The sequence below is a fragment of the Camelus dromedarius genome, chromosome 6 (assembly GCF_036321535.1).
Source record: "Camelus dromedarius isolate mCamDro1 chromosome 6, mCamDro1.pat, whole genome shotgun sequence".
Classification (NCBI taxonomy): Eukaryota; Metazoa; Chordata; class Mammalia; order Artiodactyla; family Camelidae; genus Camelus; species Camelus dromedarius.
This window is the reverse complement of record NC_087441.1, coordinates 7,627,165-7,647,826: the sequence shown is the minus strand read 5'-3', so window position 1 is coordinate 7,647,826 and position 20,662 is coordinate 7,627,165. Positions and strand designations below refer to the sequence as shown.

General features: G+C 44.3%; 1 protein-coding gene across 1 annotated transcript in view; it reads left to right on the top strand.

Annotated features, from left to right (window-relative positions):
• The first annotated feature begins 19,049 nt into the window (after positions 1-19,049).
• Positions 19,050-20,662, top strand: part of FNDC1 (fibronectin type III domain containing 1) — a 91,482-nt gene continuing 89,869 nt past the window's right edge. Inside the window, exon 1 of the mRNA XM_031456633.2 lies at positions 19,050-19,137. The gene's annotated coding sequence lies outside the window, so the exon portion shown is untranslated. The remainder of the gene's footprint in view (positions 19,138-20,662) is intronic.

The following is a 20,662-nucleotide window of genomic DNA, read 5'->3' as shown; positions in this document are numbered from 1 at the left end:
AAGACATACGTGGAATTTTAAAATAATTAATGACAGCGCAGCAAGTTAAGACAGCAAAGGAGCGGTACACGCTTCTCTTGGTCCCACCTGCCAGGTGGCCCTTGACACTGCTTTCCTTCTTTGCATCCCAGCAGCAACCTTTCTGTAAAGACTCCTGGGAAGTGGAGAAGGACCCCCCCCACCCCCACCCCGTATCTCTGCTCATCCAGGGGTGGCCGGGAGTGCTCCTGGCCCCACCTGAGGGAAGACGGCCGGCTGGCCTCCAGGGGGAGCTCAGCCTGGATAAATCCACCGCTCACCACGTCTGATCGCGGGCGAGGCGCCTCGGGAAGAATCGAGGTCCCTGTGTTCGGCGTCTTGTATCTGCAGAGTTTCTGCCATTGCAGAGCCCAGTTTGCCCAGCGAAGAGAGCAGCAGGCTCCCGCCCAGGCTGGCCAGCAGCCCTTGTCACCGGCGCGCGCGGGCACGAGGGTGCAGGTGCAGGTGTGCCTGTGTGCGCACGCGCACCTGCAGGCAGGGCTCCTGGGAGGCGTGGCCGGCTTCCGACCCCCGCAGGGAGTAGGGCCGCCCTGGGGAGAGCTTGGGATTTCCAGGCAATGAGAGAGGCTCCATCCTGGACCCCGAGTCCTGCCTGGGGTATTCCTGACTCCAGAGATTAGGTGACTCCAACCCAAATCCCAAATTCCTAATTTAGCTTCCCGCCAGGTTCCTTATTCTTAAAGCTTCTGTTTGAGAGAGGCAGAGAGAGGAGAGAGGGAGGCAGAGAGAGCAGATCTGCAAGACACCTACTCAACTAAGAGCGCAAAGACTCTAGTACAAGGCTGCTCGCTGCAGCGCTGTCCATTGTAGTGAGATGTTAGGAACAACTTTTTTTTTTTTTAAATGGAAATATGGGGGTTTGAACTCAGAATCTCCCGCATGCTAAGCACACCCTCTACCACTGAGCTGCACCCCTACCCCCTGGAAACAGCGTATGTATTCAGCCATAAGGCAATGGTTTAAAATTCCCCTAGAGCGTCACCGCTCCTTCCCTGCCCCCAGAATTTCGCACTCCGTGGGTGCTGGGTGAGGCCTGAGAACTTGCATTTATAACAAGCTCCCAGATGGGCTAACTGCCCTTACACCTAAACAAGGGAAAAGGTGCTTCAAAGTTACAAGTAATGGTCTCCTCTCCAACTTTTCCAAATTTCCGAGGATAAGTGCTCCTTTCAAATAGCATATACAAAATATTGTAAAAGAATCCTGGAATTTTTATGAGACCAGTTTTTTTCTTAAACTACGTAACGTATCTGCATAAATAAATATTCTTGACATACTACCCCCGAATACCTGTAAACTGAATTTCAGGTAAAATCCATTCTCCACTGGGTGTCCTGGTCCACGCCAGCTGACGTTTGTGTGTATTTGCATTGTGTGATATTTTGCAGTTCTACTTGAAACATTCTTGGCCTGAAGCCCTTGGTCAAAAAGGCACAGTCCTGCCAACGTTAAATGTGAAAGAATCTCAGTGAACCAGAGGGGTACACGCCCTTCCTTGAAGTGTTTTTAAACATTTTCTTCCCTTCGCTCTGTTTGTCTTACATGCGCAGCCCCTGAATCGCGGCGTGTCTGGGTGGCAGTCCTTGCTTTCAGAAGTTCATGCCCCACCTGTCAGGTCCATGGGGGACGCTGTGCTGGTCAGTGCCCAGGCTCTGTTCAGATGCTCTTGGACCCTTTCCCACCGTGTCTGTGGGCTCCCTGACCCATGCCCTCGGCCATGGGAGCAGCTTAGCCCCAACACCCACAGGCCCAGCTCCCTGTCCCCCTATGGGGACAACCCTGAGGTATAATTCATCCTCCAAGGTTCCTCTGTGGGATTAGGCTGCAGAACTTCTGTGTGGTGTTGGCTTGAGTCTGAACCTTTGCAGACTGCCCCCCATCTTGCCTTCCTCACTTCCCAGTCGGGCCTCACAATCGACACATCTCCTGCACCTGAATCTTCATCCTGGGGCCATGTCTTAGCAATTCTGACTGAAGTCATAGGTCCTGTGTATGGCGAAAACCTTCAGACATACCTAAATATATGTAATCGACACAGGAGCATTATCAACAATAAAAATGCGTCGGTTGGTTCTTTGCTGACCAGTCAGGACGCAGAGAGTTATAAGCACATGTGATGGCCTGGAGGGACTCAGACTTGTTTAGGAGATGCCAAACATGTAGAAGAAGTTCAGTAATACATGGGGGCAGGATATTATTTGAGACATAGTCACCTATGTTTTTGTCTTTGGGTCATTCTTTGCCATCCCCCCTGCACCCCCCATGAAATTACCAGGTGACACCTTCCCAAAGTCTCTGCCCCCTCTGAGCTTTCTAACCCTAGACACAGCTCCAGGGAAAGAGGGGAGACCCTGAGTTGACTGAGATTACGTTTCTCTTCACCTTGACGGTATGAGGCATCAAAATAGAAATCCCTTTGACATACAGAAAACTGAGATCCATGCCCGCGACAAACACGGGGGCAAGCCCGGAGTCGGTGGTGCCGAAGGCTTCCTGTGCCTTGAACAGATGAAACTTTTACAGGTTCAGGGAGGCCCGGAGATGCATATGTCTTCTTGTATAAAGTCTCTCTAGCTGAGAACTTCAGGGAAGTCGAAGAGTTGGTTAAACCAATAAAGGAGAAAAATCCTGTGCAAAAATCATACCCTCATGTTATGCTTTGCTTTGACTTGCTTCATTTTAACTTGCCCAAGGCCAAGTAATCCCCAGTTTAAGCTTGGTTAGAACTAATCAGGAGAGTTTTGTTTAACAAAGCAGAGGGAGGTCAGCAAAATTGTCAAAGGATTTCATTTTTATGCACATGAATGCATCATATTTACTGAGTCCCTAAGCTGGCCCAGAGCTGAGGCAGCCCCTTGGCCTCTTCAACAAGGGTGAGGGACCTGTTTGCCTGGCCAGCTACTCTTCCTTCTTTCCTTCCTGGTAACTCTGGGAATGAAAGATGGGTGTGTCCCTTGCTCCTGAAGGGACTTCTGTTATCAATTTCTTTTCCTATTTGCAGTATTAGGAGAATGTTATTTGCCTTTTAATTATTAAGAATAGAGAATAGATGAATCCTTTGGAAGACTGGCTTGTACAGCGTATGATCTGAGAAAACGAGTGCTTTTATGATGCATCATGTTAATGATCATACTGACAATGAGATGTTGACAAGCCCCTTGCAGCAGTCAGGGCTTGATCAGAGGGGCAGAGCCACTAGAGGAGGTAGCGGTGTCTCCCTGTCTGTCTCTCATCTATCTATTTATGTCACCTGTTTATAGATACAGAAGCACACATGCATACAGATAGAGTTATAGATAGAACTATATAAATCAAGGGCTCAGTCACAGAGATTTGACTGTGGCAGTTCTGGGAGCTGTTGCAATGATCTCTCTGTGAGCTGTTGCTTTTTTTGTGATGCTGGAGCTTGAAGTCTGAAAGGCAGGCAGTGGGAAGCAAAGATGGATGTCAAGTCTTGGGAGCCAAGAGCAAGCCGGAAGCCAAGAGCACGACACCGGGGCCTGTATTCATTCTCATTGCCTCTGACCTCGGTGGTGCGGGGCCCTCGGGAGCTGGGGCCCTTGTCACTCACCTAGTCACTCTGGCCCAGGGGTCAGAGGCGCTGGAGGGGATCTGGGGAAAGAGGAGCCTTTGCAAGCCAGGCTGCTGCCTCACCCCAGTGCGGGGAGCCTGCGTTTAAGGGACAGTGTGTGAACTGCACACCAGCCGCTCCCTCCAAATCTCACACAACCTAACCAGAAACTCCCAGGCAGGTCCTGCCATGGTGACACCTCACCAAGTCACCATGCCTCTGAATAACCCTTGTCTCAGGACTTCAGAGTCCTTAAGTCACTTTCAAGATCTTTCAAAATTAACTTTGGTTTTATTGCAGTAGCTTGTCTGTGGCTGTTTGTCGGCAAATGCAGTTTGTAGTTGCAGAACGTAACGAGTGGTGATGTTTTAGCACGTACACTTCCATTTGTCTTTGTGTGTATTTTAAGATAGATGCAATCATTCTGCATATACAATGTCATATGCTGAGATACCATTTTATATCCTTATTTTGAGTATCTTTTTATCTTCTAAAAATTATTTGTAAACTGAATTTTAATAACTAAATGTTTCATTATATTCATGTACCAAATTATATACTATCATCTTCCTATTATTTGATTTTTAGGTAGTTTTCTAATTTTCTACTATTGCAAATGACATAAATAATGATGGAATGGACATCTTTTTGCATAAATCTGATTATTTCCTAGAATAGATTCATAAAAAGTGAAAAACAGTAAACATTTAAAGTCTCTTGTTATCTGTTAATAATATATAGAAATATGTGTAGAATATTTAGACAGGTTTCAACAATTTATATTCACATGAAAGCCATACATTAATTTGGGAAGAATCAATTTCTTTACTGTAGTCAATCTTCACATCTTAGAACACAATTCACTGATGCTAAAAACCCTGTTTCCCTATTGTAACATCTCTGAAATTAGGATTTATTTTCAACAGATAGTGTTTCATTGCCAGTGTTTTGTTTTGTTTTGTTTTTTTCCTTTCTTAGTGTTACATACAATAATGGTACCTCTGACACTTCATAGCAATTTGTGTCTGATGAATAAAGTATCTGCATCAGTCGAGGCTTTATAAAAAATTCTAAATAAAGATTTGTAGTTTTCTGTATTTGGCCTTATAAATGTTATTCTTCAGTAATTTATGATTTGTTTGCTTTTTATAAATGGAATCTTTTATATTTTGATTTGTAATAGATTATTGCTCATATATATGATAAAACTATTAATTTTTTATTTGTTTACCTTATATTCTTATATTATAACTTTACCTACTTTTTTAGTTTGTTAGGCTTCTGTTCCTTTATTTTCTTTCTTTTGGTTTTTCTCTTTAATCATGAAAGGATAGAAGGCTTTGGCTGTATTGCTCAGTGCAGAGTTGGCTGCATCTCATATATTTGGAGATTTGGTTTACATCAAAACATTTTATCAAATGCCTACAAATTGTGGGAAAACTCTTTTACAGGCTGCAGATTCAAAGATGAAGAAAATGCTCTTCTTGTCCACAGGAATTCATACAGGATGGTAGACTAAAAGACTGGATAATTTTTATTTAACTGAAATCAAAGTGTCCACTGTGTGTATTTGGAAGGATACCCCGAGCAACCTTTGCAGCTGTGATCGGCAGCTTCATTGCTTTAAAGGTGAGTTTTGAAGCAGATCAGAATGGCCTTTGGGGCATCTGACCATCCTGCTAATTACAGCACCTTTGCTTCTCTTTACATTTGGAATATTTCCCCTAAATTGAATTTTCTCTCTTTCAAGGAACAAGGCAGACTGAGGGCACCATGATGAATGTTAATTGATCGTGTTGGTTATCTGGTGTCCCAGAAGTGCCTTCGCATCTCTAGTGAAGTTTTGATTAATTGTGACTATAAATTTTAAACCACATGAAATCTGATTGTCATGAAGTTTCCTCTCCTCTGGCTGCAAGTATTTAATTCATTTTGGCAAGAAAATGGATTTTAAAAATTCTCCTCTTGCCATTATTTGTGTCGCCTGACTGCAAGTGCTGGTACTACCTGCCAGTTGAAGAAGCAGGAATGGCCCACAAATGTCACAGCAGCACAAGTGCCCCAGCTTAGTTCTCTGGGTTTGGGTAAATGACAGAGCCTCTTGCCTTGATTTCCCATGCACATAAGAGATTACAATTTCAGAAGCATCAAATAGCTAACCCTCACTAGTTACATTGTTACAACATTCTTTTCAACTTTTAGAAATAAAAGCATACATGTATTCTGAAATATCTGAGAAAATTGTTTTGCAAGAACATGAGACTCTTATGAGTAGAAAGTCTTCCTGAGGTTTCCATGATGGATTCTAATGGTTAAAATTCCCACAGGAGTCCACATAGAATTATGTATTTCTTACCATTTAAGAAACAGAGGAGGAGTTTGGGATTAGCAGATACAAATTACCTATCATAAAATACATAAACAAGGTCCTACTGTATCACACAGGGAACTACATTCAATATCTTATAATAACCTATAATGAAGAAGAATATGAAAAAGAGTATATATGTATATAACTGAATCACTGTGCTGTACACCAGAAACTCATAACATCATAAATCAACTATACTTCAATAATAATAATAAAAAAGAACCAGAACTCCCTGTGTTAGTCAAAGTGGATTGCACACTAGCTGCTTTAGGAACCAACCCCAGTATTTGAATGATTTACTGTAATACTCTGTATTTCATGTTCACATCAGAGTGTAATGCAGGCCGCGGAAGGGCTGTTCTGGTGCCAAGGATCCTTCCAGCAGTTGACTCAGTCACCCCAAGGGCCTCGGGACCCTCTGCTGGAGTCTTTCCCCCTGCAGCTGAGAGCATGGCGGGTCCTGGGGGGCAGAATTCATGCAGGCCACTTTCACCTGCTCTTAAAGGCAGAGCTTTGTCACATGGCCCCACTTCAACTGCGGGGGGTCCAAGAAATACAAGATCACACAGATCTACCTGGGTGAGTTTCCTATGCTGCTGTTACCAGTGACCATAATTTTATGGCTGAAAACAAAACTATCATGCTGTCTTACAAGTCTAGAGGTCAAAAGTCCAAAATGGGCGTCACGGGGTAATTCAGGGTATTGGCGGGGGTCCGTTCCTTCAGGAGGCTCCAGGGGACCATCTTCCTGGCCTTTTTCGGCTTCTAGAGACTGTGCACGCTCCCTGTCTTGTGGTCCCACCACTCTGACCTCTGCTTCTGTTGTCACATGTCATTCTCCACCTCTTCTGTCTCCTTTTTCCATCTTTTAAGGAACTTTTGATGACATGGAGTCAAATTAGCTAATCCAGAATAATTTCACCACCTCAGGATCTTTAATTAACCATACCCACAGGATCTCTTTTGCCATGGCAAGGTGACACATGCCCAGATCCCGGCGATGAGGACATCTCTGAGGTTGTTATTCTGCTAAGGCAGGGAGTGCATTCTAGCTGTCTCTGCCGCACTCCTGAGCACTCTGAAATGGCCTGTGCTTAACTCTGGATGTCCCTGGAGTTTACCTAGCTCTAAATGCTAGTAAGTACTTACTGAGTGACATGGGTATAAAGCATGAATTAAGCACTAGATCTCTAGGAACTATGGGACTTACAGAAGAGAATCTCATAGGCTGTCCACAATCCCATCCACAGTCTAAAATCATGTAGTTGTAACTATAATTACTCAATGTATTTTTTATTCTTATTTTTATTGAAGTGTAGTCAGTTTACAATGTTAGTTTCAGGTGTACAGCAAAGCAATTCAGTTATACATACACATACGTGTATTTTCAGTTTCTTTTCTATTATAAGAGTTTGAATATAGTTCCCTGGGCTAGACAGTAGGTCCTTGTTGTTTATCTGTTTTATATATAGTAAGATGCATCTGTTAATTCCAAACTCCTAATCTATCCCTTCCCCCTTCCCCTCCTTGTAACCGCAGTTTGTTTTCTATGCCTGTGAGTCTATTTCTGGTTTGTAAATAAAATTTGTAAATTTTTTTTTTTTTTTAGATTCCACATATAAGCGACTCAATGTATTTTCAAGTTTTCTTTAAATTATAGAAACTACCCATGAAGATATGCTTGTTGTGAAAAATTCAAAATGAAAAATACAGAGCCGTAAAGAAAAAAAGACAAAAGCCGGCTTTCAGCCTCCCCCTCCACAGGTAACCACTGCAACCTTTTGGAATGTGTATTGGTCAGATTCCATTTGCCCTTCTGATCTTCCCCACCCTTCTCCATTATGCGAACCCTGCCCCTGGGAGGCTGACCATATGGGAGTGTGTCAGTGAGACAGACCCAGCCTCTCTCTGGTCTCTGATGGCACTTGGCCAATGGGAGGCACGAGGAGGAGATTGGGGGGCATGGGAGGGGAGTGATGGCAGGGTTTTCACTCCCCTCGTTCCCTCCCTGTTGGGTCACCATGAGTTGGCTGCATCTACGTAAAAGCCAAAAGTGACCCTTTCCATAAAGCCACCTTCTCCAGGTTCCCTCAGGCTTGGTGGTTGTAATGGTTCCCTGCTCTTGTTGGTTCTGGGAATTGCACTAAACCTTATTCTTCCCCAAAATCCTTCCCACACTTTTGTAAGTAGTCTATCCAATTCTCTTCCAGTTGTCCAGAGTTAATGCCAGGACTCTGAAGGAAACAGAGCATGTCTTTCCACATTTTTTCTGTGACTTTACACACACATACATAAGGAATAAAATGGTAAGTGGAATGCTTTGATTAGGGGTGTGTGTGAGACAGAGAGACAGAGAGAGACTTGAGATGTACCACCACGCATATATTTTAAAGTAGGTGGTGGAGACTCACTTGAATGTGTGTTGAATGACTCACTTCCATGAAAGTAGGATAGGTTTAGGTTGCTGCAGACTAGACAGTATTTGTCAGGAGGATTACTTTGAAAAGATACATGTGTAACTTCTGTAGCTCTGAGCACCAGCCTTATCTCCTGGGGGCTGGAGCAAAGGAGTGACTCTCCCTTTATCTCAGGTCAACAGGAACTTTAGTGGGGCTGCTTCAAATGGTGGCAGGGCTTGTATCTGACACACAGCTCAGAAGGTAAAGAGGCTTCTCCCCTCAGTCTGAGGCAGCTGGGCGGAGTGAACCTGGATGCCTTGGATGCAGAGATGGCGATGGGGAGGGTGGGAGGTGGGCCTGGGTGTTTCTCATAGACTGGATGTGGACAAGGGAGGGAGAACTGGCCTTTTAATTCCTATCCAAGAGGACTGCCTAGAGGGGCGATGGCTTTCAACCAAGACAATTCGTGTGGATCTGACTCATGCAGAACTGGCACGAGGAGATGAGACATCATGGAAAGCGCTGTTGAATGTTTCCTGGGGGAGCCTCTGAAGTGCCCACAGAGATGGAGAGAGTGTTGCCAGCCTTCAAGACCCTCAGCTGGGCAAGAACTCTCCTGCTCCCCTTCTTTTCCTCGCCCCCTTCCTGTAGAACCCAGAGGGATCAGAATCTGCCAGCAAGCTGAGGGCTTTAAAAACCTCAGGAGAGCAAACACAGCAGCTTCAATGTCTGCAGGAGTCCAGGTGTGGCTGGCTCCAGGCGAGGGTCGGGAGGAAATCTAATGCAAGTCAAGTTTGGAATTTTTACTCTTATACAGGCTTAGACATTTTTAGTGATGGAATTGACATGGGTTTATGACTTCAGGCAACCATGGGATTTGTTTTCTACCTATGAGTTCACAGGAGTCACGACACCAGCTGAGTTTTCTCCCTGAGGCGGGAGGAACCGTTCCCAACCATAGATGTTTTAAAGGAACAGTGGAAGACAAAAATACAGTTGTTTTCTTATTACATCTTATGAGGCTTTCTCATTCCATCAAAATCTTTAAAATCTTTAATGACCATTATTATACTTTACACACTCTTGGGAAACTTCCTCTGTTCACTTACTAACATGCAGGGGACATTTTCCTGTGTTAGCAGAGTTTCATTCCATTGATTTTCCTGGCTGCCTAGAAGCCTAGGGTCTGGAGGTACAATACTTTAACTGCTCCTTTATTGTTGGGCATTCCTATTATTTTTATTATTTACCATTGAGAATAATATTGCCAAGACATTGGGATTTTTTTGGGGGGGAGGGGGAAGAAGTAATTTGGTTTATTTATTTATATACATGTATTTTTTTTTTTTAATGGACGTACTGAGGATTGAATCCAGGACCTCATGCAGTCTAAGTACGCACTCTACCACTGAGCTATACCCTCCCTCTGCCAAAACATTGCTTACTACCTATGTGACTAGATGAATAGATTCTTTGGATGCATCGCATATGTGGAATTGCTGTTGCAAAGAGCAGATTGACCATGACTGCTTTTCTACCCTCCCTTCTCCTTCTTTCTGATAATGGTACCCCCGTTTTCTTTTGAGGAAATGGAGATGTAATAAGAAAACATTACAAATTTTTGTCTTCTGCTGTTACTTAAAAGCAGATATGGCGAGGGCAATGCTTGCCCTGCCTGGGAAGGAATCTCGGCATCCTGTCCTCCTGTGGGGAAGTGGAGTCACGTGACCCAGCTAAGCCAATCAGATGCTCCCTCTTGGGAACACAGAAAACAGAAACCATTTGGGGATAATCTGTCCCCAAAAGGGTACCTTAAAGAAGCTGGACAAACTTTTCTCTCCTAGAGCTCTACTGAGTCCTATTTTTCCTAAGACCTTGTTATTCATCTTTATTCTTCTAATGCTGTGTTTTTTTTTTTGTTTGTTTTTTATTTTGTTTTCAAATCTAGCCTGGGCATGCCTCTACTGTTTGTCAATGATATAAAGAAAATATGCACTTCATATTTTGACAAATACCTCTAGCTGCCCTCCAATCTGAGGTAGCAGCTTAAACTTCCACCAACAGTGGGAAACTTCTGGGCTTCATTTCATCCTAATTTGCTTAAAACATTTATGTCACGTTATGCACAGAAAGGATTCTTTTATTCAATTTTTCTAATACAATTCACTTTGACTTCTTGATAGAGTGATTCTATCTATTTCTAAATAAGCGAAATGTCATTTTCTTCAGTGGGTTGGCCAATAAATAACTTACCTATTATTCTTAGAATGCAACAGACTTGTATTATCTTGCCAGAAGTTTAGTTGATGAAATGGCCCAGAGTCAAATTAATATTGTTTATAAGTGGAGTGATTCACAAGGATATGAGCCACAAACTTGGACTCGACATATTCCAAAATTGAGTATTCTCTCACGGTCACCTTGGCAACTGTAAATAATGATGTAATTGTTAAATAGCCACAAAAAAAAATGGTCATGTATTGTGCAAAAAGTTCCTTTAATTAACATCGTGTTTGCCAATTACTTTATTCTTCTTTTAAGTGTATATTAGAAAAACCAGCTGTAGAAGTAGAACAATTTGAATTGAAGGCATAGGAAAAAAAAAATCAGATCCTCCAACTGGGCAAATACATGTAGGACTCACTGCCCTGTGTGAGGAAAAACGTCCAGATGACTTATGGACAACGGGAACCATAAATAAAAGTGAATAATAGTGAGCACTCCCTCACCAAGAACTGTATGTACCGGAGAGAGTATGGAGAAATGAAGTCATGCTCACCGCCAACTTCTTGAAACATTTCCTGCAGCAGGAATAAGGCGGAGAAACTGTACACATTGGACGTACATCTCCCCTCACTCCACCTACTTTTGTTGACATTTAGAGGAGAATGGGAAATGTCCAGAGGAGAGAGAATTGTAACGCTGGAACGGGCTTTGCAAGGTTTTGCATAAGAGCTGGGGATGCTAGTCAAAATCTCCGGTAGCCAGTGTGGTAATGTAAATTAATATATAAGAAAAAATTAAGTCAATTACTATCGTGCGTTTCATGGGCTCTTAGAAAGGAAGGTCACTTGAGTAAATAAAGTCATGTTGTTTTGTTACTAAGGTACATGGGAAAGATTGCCTTTCACATACCAAGCAGTGCAACTGGCAGCCGCGGACACTGCCCAGTGCCTGAAATAGATAAAGGCTAGCTGCCAAGGCCTCCAGCGCAGCAGGCTGATGGAGGGGACACCTCGTGCTTCTCTTATTTCACAATTAAGAAAGGTGTTTGCTGTATGGGTGTCCTCTTTTTTTTTTTTAAATCAAGAGAAAATTAAACAAAAGCTTAATAGCATGTATACATGTGAGAAACCCAAGAAAATGGAATAACACCTGGAGGTTCTTCATAGATACTGTTTATCACTTTATGAAGTCTGTGCTTTGAGTTTCTTAAGAATTTTTTTGAACATGAAGGGATGTTAAATGTTATCTAATACTTTTTTCTGAGTCAAATGAGAAGACCATTTGGTTTTTGTCCTCTCATCTATTAATGTGGTAAATTGCATTTATTCTAATGTTAAAACCTCCCCTGAAATCCCAGGATAGAGCAAATGTGGACAAGATATATTTTTGTTTTTGTACTTGACTGGCTTTGGTTTGCTAATGTTGTTTAGGATTTTGGTATCGATGTTTACCAGTTAGAGTTTCTGGAATTTTCTCTCATCACATCATCTTTGTCTAGTTTTGGCATCAAGGTGGTATTAACCTCAGGGAATGCTCCCCGGGGAGTACTGCCTCATTTTCTGCCTTCCAGAATACTGGAACAAGTTTTCTTTGAAAGTTATGTAGAATTTGCTCATAGAATTGGCTAGGTTCGCTATTGCCTTTATAGGAAGATTTTAAACTACTGGCTAAATTTTCCTAATAATCGTAGGACCATTTGAGTCTTCTCTTTCTTTTTGAGTCAAGTTTAGTAAGTTATAATTTTCCAGGAGTTTATTACATTTAAGTTTTCAAATTTATTAACACTGTATTTATGAGCACATCAAGTAATTATGACAGATAAAACAATTATGATAATTCACAATATTTTCTTTTCCTTTTAATATCTTCTATCTATGTGGTCGTATCTTCTTTTTTATTCCTATAATCCTTCATTTGTGCCTTCTTTCCTTTTTTCTTGATGACTCTCACTAAATATTTCATTATTAGTTTTGCTGAGAAAGATTTTAAAAACATTATACTCTCTCGTATCTCTGTGTTTCTTTTCATTAATATCTGTTCATTTTTTTTTACTATCTTCTTCTTTTTCCTTTAAAGAGTTTACTTATTCTCTTGTTCTTTTTCTTAACCGAACATTTAGCTTATTTTCAATGTTACAATTTTAAATCCAGGTGTTTGCGGTTATGTATTTTTCTCATATATGAATATTTAAGGGTACACACTTCTTAGTGTTGCAACATCCTATATGTTATGATATGTACAGGATTTACTGTTGCTGAGCATTTAACAAATTCTATTATGATTCTGTCTATGTTTAAGTTCCAAAAATATGTATTAAAATTTTATTTTTGACTTTGACTTCTGACTTCATTGCACTATGATAAGGGAACATGGTCTGTGTGATATCTATTTTTTTTTGGCATTTGATATGGCTTCTTTATGGCCTAATTCATAGCCAATTTTTATAAATCTTCCATGTGTGCTCAAGAATAATATGTATTCTGTATATGACCATTAAATCAAGCTTGACAATTGTGTCAAATTTCCCACAGCTTTACTACTTTATCTGACTTATATATTCATAATTGAGGAGGGGATATTGAAACTTCCCTCTCCTTCTGTTGGTTTAGAAGCTGTACACTCTATTTTTCAGTTGTCACTCTTAAACTTTTGCCATGCTTAATTTTAAAAATCTAAGTTAAATTTCCAGCCTAATTTCTGAACAATACATGTTTATTTTAACTTTCTTAACAATGATTACCCCAACTAGATTTCATTCTTTTGGGATCCAGTATTTTAGTTTTCTTCTTTTCTAACTCCATGATTAGATATTATTTTTGCTATATAATACAATTGATATTTGTTTAGATTTACCTACATATTTCCAAATTCCTTTGCTCTCCATTCCTCTTTGCAACTCAGACCTTTATTCCAAGTTCCTTCTCTTCATCCCAAAGTACTCTGAGAAGTTCCTGTAGTAAAGGTCTGTAGGTAGTAAATACTATCAAATTTTATTTATCTGAAAATGCCTTTATTTGATTTGATTCTTGAAAGATCACTTCACTTGGCACATAATGCTAGATTTGAGGTTATTTTCTCTCCAGTTCTGAAGATATTATTCTACCATCTTCAGCCTCCTCTTCTTGAGAAGAATGCTGTTCAACTGAGTCCTTTTGTAAGTGTTTTCTTGTTTATTGCTGGTTGCTTTTAATCATCCCATTACATTCTGTGTTCTCAGCATCACTACACTGTACTTAGGTGTGCATTTTTTTTGTATTTATTCAGCTTGGTATTTTCTATGCTTCCTACATCAATGGGTTTGTTCCTTTCATCAATTCTTAGCCATTATTTCTTTGAATATTGCTTCTTCCCTATTCTGTCTGCTCTTTTCTTCTGTGACTCTTTTATCCATATCTGTTTCTTTCTTCATAGTTTCCATCTCTTTGTATCTACGTGTTGCAATCTTATTAATTTCTTCTGACCAGTCTTCCAGTTCTCTAATTTTCTCTTCTGCCATTTCTAATCTGCTATTTAACTATCCACTCAGCTTTTATTATTCATGGTAGTATTTTTCACTTATGAGTTATTTTGGCTATTGTTCAAACCATTATTTATTTTTGATTGTATTTTTATTTCTTTAAACATATCATGTATAACTTCCTCCTAACTGCCTCTCTGCCTTCATTCCTTCCCCATCCAATTGATTCTGCAGCCAGCTGCTTGATTAATCTTTCTAGAGTGCAATTCTGATTTTATAGTGTAAATCCATTATGTTGGTATAGCTTGTCACCTTTTTGAAAATCTTGCCACTAGGTTATCTCACCTGCACCTCACAGTAACTTTGTGGAAAACAGTTGATGTGTTTTTCTGTTCAGTGGTTTCCTTTTGCCTTCAGAGTAAATCCAAACTCTCCTGTCCCCTCATCCTTCTATTACTACCTCTGTCTTACCCTTGAAATCGTATCACCTGTTAATCCCTTTCACGTATCCTACAGTCCAAACAACCTGAACTTCTCAAACCTCTCATTTTCTTTCCTCACATTGGTAAGAATGTCCTGGCATCACTGTTTCCACTAGCATTATCTTTCCTTCAAGGTCTGGCTCAAAGGCTGATGCTTCCAATACCTTTCATTTGCCTCAACAGCTGAACATGCTCTGTCTCTCCTGTGCATAAAGCAGTGGACACGTAGACTCACATGTGCAGATACACACAGACACATGCACACACACACGAAGACATAGACACACAGACACAGACACACAGACACACGGAGACAAAGAAACACAGACATATACACAGACAGACACACACAGACATGCACACAGATGCACACACACACACACACACACACATCCTTCCCTCAGGAATTAATTGCTTTGGCTCAGAGTTCCTTTCTCTCTCATCCCTGTTCCTCTGAAGCTGCTTTTCAAAGTCAGGTTCTGTGTCATCTTTGTAGCCAATCCCATTTTATTCACTCCAATGCCTTCTTTAATAATTCTTCAGCATAGAGGTGACATGTACTTATAGGATCCTATGTACCTCAAAGGGAGCACAGCGGAGACATCTGAGACTACGACGTCTGTATGACAGAAGACTGAAGACTGTGTGACACCTGGTGGCTCCCCGAAGGCTTTCTAGATGGAGGGTAGGACTGGAAAGTGGGATGTGTTCAGCGGGACTAAAATCTGAAGAGCCAAAAGGCTAAAAAGGCTTTCTACTGATTCGTGTTTTATATGAAAAAGAAGAAAAACCCTCCAGAGATACAGTCTTGAATGGATGAGTCAGTCTTGGGTGAATGAATGGAGCCCAGGTCTGGTAGCAGCATCCACATCCCAGAGGGTATCAGAGTGAAGGCAGGAGTAGAGAGCAGGGCAGTGGTCCCTCAGCCTACCTGCCAGAGGGCATGTCCTCCAAGGAGATGCTCTTGCCTTGCATGTGAAGCCCCTGCATCTCTCTTCCTGGAGAACCTGTAAGCATCACCTGACTGGGCTCAGCCCCTTCAAGCTTTCCTTGTGATCTTGGAAACTGGGCACATTTTCTTTCCTACCAACAGTTGTAACACTTTGAAAAATACAATCCAATGACAGTTTCATGTCAGGCTCTACAAACCAAGCAAGCAGAGGTCTAAAGAGAATATCCAGCTTGATTAATTAGCCTGTTCAGGAGTTTGCCAACTATTGCAATACGCAAAGCAACCACATTTTGATGGCTACGTATGACCCTGTATTTGACAAGAAGTCTATTAAATCATGCAGATAAATCACACATTAAAGTGAATGATACACAATTCGACCTCGTGCTTTGTTGTCACCAAAATATATTTCTTCTGAAAGGTCATTTGGATGCTGTATCTTAGTCCTGTGTGCGCCTTCAGTATTTATCATGGCACTTAACACATGGTACGTATCCTATGAATGTTCACTGAAGAATTAAGTTACTTAAAAATGATTCTCTAAGGTTTAGTGTGTTCTTACCATTCTCCATGGTTCTGTGGAATAGCAAAGAGGAGTGGGAGTTTGCCATCAAGTCAGGAACAAGAACACATGATGCTAAACTGTGTGCTGCAGCCCATAAGGGCTAAAGAAATTTGCAGAGAAAACTCTTTGAGGATCTAGCCAGGAAAGGCTTCCAGGAGGAGGTGGCATAAGATTGAATACAAGCAGCAAAAACATCTGTTGAAGTGAACTGATTAGGTGAAGGGAAAACTGGCTGGAGGACCTGCTTTCAAGAGAACTCGCTCACCTGGCTGGCAAGTCTGTGCTGGCTGTAGGATGGGGGCCTCAGCTGCTGGCTGTCTGGGCCCCCCACAGAGCTGAGTGTCTGCAGTTGGTGTTCCCTGGAGCAAGTAATGCACAAGTTCCAGGCAGAAGTAGCAATCTTTTACGACCAGCCTCAGAAGTCATTCAGCCATTTCCATCATATTCTGTGGCAAATAACAACCTTGATTTAACATGGGAGAAGATGGCACAAAGGCGTGGAAACCAGGAGGTGGAGATCACTGAGGGCCGACTGGGAGGTTAGCTGCACAGGTGGATGCTCTAGCCATATCCATGCTTTCCTGCAAATCCCCAGGTTCCCTGATCAATGGTTTGTTTCTTTTTGAATCTTTACTCCAAGCTCCCTCACCTTCGCTCCAGCTGAGGCCGTGCCGCAGGGGAGGGCACCGCACCTTCATGGGCCCCAGACTGCCTGCTCCACAGGGTCGCATGTGACCCACAGGACTTCTACCCTACGCTGCCTCCCCCTCTTATTTATGCCTCTGTCTCTGGCGCCCTTTGTCAGTGTGTCTCACTATCTTGTGTCCAGAAGATTGAACCTTCTGGCTTGTTTTTCTGGCAGGCATCCTTCCTGTGTGCTCATAGCTGTGACATGCCTCGCAGCTTGTACGTTCTCTCAGTGGCCCATCCGGGATGGTTCAGACACACAGGCCCCCTTGGCTACTGTATCAGTTTCTTGGGTCTGCTGTAACAATCAGTTTGTGGGCTTAAAACAACCAAAATTTATTCTTTCACAGTTCTGGAGACCAAAAGCCTGAAATCAGTTCCACGGGACTGAAATCAAGGTGCTGGCAAGGCTGTGCGCCCTGCAGAAGCTCTAGGGGAGAATCCGGCTCTGCTCTAACAGCTTCTCCTGACTCCGGCGTGCCTTGGCTCATGACAGCATCACTCCCACCCCTACCTCTGTGCACACGTTGCCTTCTCTTCTGTGTGTCTCAAATCTCCTCCTTCTTATAAGGACATGTGTGATGACACTTAGGACCCACCAGATAATACAGGATAACCTCTTCATCTCAAGATACTGAACTGAATCATATTTGCAAAGACTTTTTTTCCCTCCGTATAAGGTAACATTCACAAATTCGAGGAATTAAGACATAGGCATCTTTTTTTGGGGGGGAGTGTCCATAATTTCAGCCTACCACAGCAACCATCCTTCAGTATTTATGAATGATCTGAGAAAGATTTTTTTTCACCAGCTCCAATGAGAAAAGTCCTGACTGACTGATCTGGCTTGGGGCACTGGAGATTCTTGGACCAACTAGGGTGGGCAAGAGGGTGGTTGAGGGGTGGACACTGGAGCCACTTGATTGGAGTAGAGGAAGGGGCTATTCTCAAAATAAGACAAGGAATGGGAGGCTGCTGGGCAGACAAAAGCCATAGCTCCATTAAATGGCAACGCAGAAACATTGCAAAATCAGGGTGGGGAGTAATGAAACATTAAAATGGATGCAAACCACAAGGTGAACTCTGGGAGCTCACAGACCTTGCAAGATGTATGAAGAACAAACTCTCACTGGGAACCTGGAAAAAGTTTTCCCAAAAGGAAGACCACAGAATTCTGCCTTTGCTGGGTGCTCGTTGGGCAAGACGCACCAGGGTTACTGGCGTGGACGTGTTACTTCCTTTCAAAAAAGAGATGCTCTGCTTTTTCTTTTTCATCAGTCTGTAATTCATCTCGCAATCTTTTCCTCTCTGCAGAAGGACACAAATCTGGTCAAGTAGGGAGCTGTCACCATGGAAAGCTGACTGGACCACAGGTGGTGGGCTGCAGTCAGGTCTGCAAGGGCAATGCCGGGTGACAGCGGCACCCGCGCCCAGAACGCCCCCTGCCCAGCGCAGGCGCCCTAGTCGCCTCCAGGGGCGCTGCCAGTCCGCTGGGACCCGCGGCGAGGCTTCCAAGGCTGGGAGCTGATCGCAAACAAGTGGGAATCGGGATGGGGAGCCCTAAGTAGTGTTAACATAGGAATCGGAGGAACCGAGGCCGGGCAAGTCCTGGGCCTGGGCTCTTCGCGTGTTTGGAAAACGCTTCCTTTGAACCTAGTTCATGCTCTGCAGAAACCACAGCCCTGCGGCAGCAGGGTTTAAGGGCGTTAAACCCCCTTCCTGGGTGCAGGGTGTGGGGAAGGCCGGGGTGAGAAGCAAGAACGACCGCAACATACAGAAAGAGGTGAAGGAGCCTGCCTTGGGTCCCCAACTTTGAAACCAGAGGTATTTAAGGGGACAGAGGACATTCCTGGTCTTGGCAAGGATTCGACGTGACGGGCCATTTCCCGAGCCAGGAAACGAGAGAGGTTAGACACCGGGAGCACATCTCGCTCACAGCAATCCCTGAATTTTCCAGACCCTCCCAGCGGGCTTCCGGGGCGCTGGGGCACCCTGAGCCCTGGCCTCGCGCCCCGCCCGCCTCGGGCCGCCACCCCCCGCCTCCCGGCCACCGGCAGGGGGCGCCCGCGCGCGGCTAAAAGGCGCGGCCGGCGGAGGGCGGCCTCAGTGCGGAGCGCGGCGGCCGGTGCGCGGGCCGGGAGGGAGCGGCGCGGGGCCGGGGCGCTCAAACGCACACCCACCGCGGGGACCCGACGGCGGCCCATCCACGCTCCCCGACTCCCGCCCAGCGCCCACCGGTCAATCACCTGGCCCAGCCGGCCGCGCGCCCCGGGCTCCGGATGGCGCCCGAGGTCCGGGCGCCCCCGCGGGCGCGTCGCCCGCTGCCCTGGGCGGCGCTGCTGCTCTTGGCCGCGCTGCTGCCCGTCGTCTCCTCGGCGAGGGCTCCAGGTACGCGCAGTCCCGGGCTCCGCTGCCCGGCTCTCCGCGCCTCCTCGCCTCTTCTCTGTCCACCTTCCGTGCGCCACTCACCCCCTGTCGCTCCGGGGATCGTCGCCCTGTTCTTTACTGGCTGCATGTCCTGTCACTAACCTGTGCGTCCTCATCGCTCGCGGGCGCGGAGGGGCGGCTGGGGACGCGGGGTCTTGGACACTTGGTGCCTTGCTTACAAGAGGCGGGCGCGGGGACTCAGTCGGGCAGAGGACCTCAGCGCCCTGGGTTTCAACTTTGCCGTCGAATGCCTCGGAGTCGGAGACTCAGCAGTCTAACTTTCCAGGGACATTTAGGCAAAGAAAATAAAAGACCGAAAAAAAAAGAGAGAGAGAAAAGAAAGAAAAGCGACCTCTTGGCGCTGCGGTGGGGGTGGGGGTGATGCTTTCCTTGGCCGAGAATCTCCCTGTGGGCATCCTTCTTTCCTCCAGTTTCACCTGCCCGAGGCAGGGATACCTGTTGGAGGACGGCACTTGGGAGACCAAAAGGGAGGCAGAGAGGCAGGGCTGTTCTAGAAGCGCACGGGGAAAGCTGTGAGCTGCCACGGGGCGGTTGGGTACCTCCGCGCCCAAGGAGAAGGCTAGAAGCCGTGCATCTCGGTGGGAGCTTTGGAGCTGGGAGAGGACAACTGTCTTGAGAGGAGGGAGAGGGAAGTGGGAGAGTCGTTTCGGGAGAAGCTTGCCCTTCCCCAAAAGCTGAGGCTGGAGACGGGTTGGATGCTTTCTCTGGGGGCTGAAATAGGAGCAACGCTTTTTAGAAAATGCTAGTGGGCTGTTTTCAGATTTCTTGTCGGTTTCCCGCAGAGAGAAAGAAGTTTTCATCCCTAAGCCTTTGGCGGCCCTTGTTTCCACTCCTGTGCAGGCATTTTCACACTTGATACTCTGTGGCTTTTATTTATGTCATCAGTTTGTAGGAATTAAGACGTCGACATTTTTGTTGATACTGTTCACTCCCAGCTGGGTTATAAAAATTCAGATGTGATTCCAAGGAGGGCTACTTGCTTTACGACACTATTTAGTGTCTCGTTTGCTCTCTTATTACAAGGGAAAGGGGAAAAGTTGCCTTGTGACTGCTTTTGGTGGGTGCATAACGCTTGTTTCAGGGTTATGCCAAGCGCTGAGATGCTAAATGCCACTTGTTCATAAAAGGCAGTTCCAGCTGTAGGTTTTCCTCTCTGTTAGCTACTTCCAGGAAAGCATTCACTGAATATTTTTTATAGTATTTATCAAGAATAAAACTATTTTAAAGACTTTCAACTTCCCCACCTACAACCCATGGCTCCCCCCCCCCCCCCAAATTTAAATTCTCTGAATGTTGTAAGAGTTTTTGTTTCAGGAAACAGACTGAAACTGGAACCAATATTAAACTGGCATTTTACAGTCTTCTACCTGTTAGAGCCCACTTCTACCTGCCCGATGAGTTGCATTTGAGTGGGTCTGAAGTCAGAGTTGCCTGGGGTAGCTCTGGGAATCCTGTTGTGTTCTCT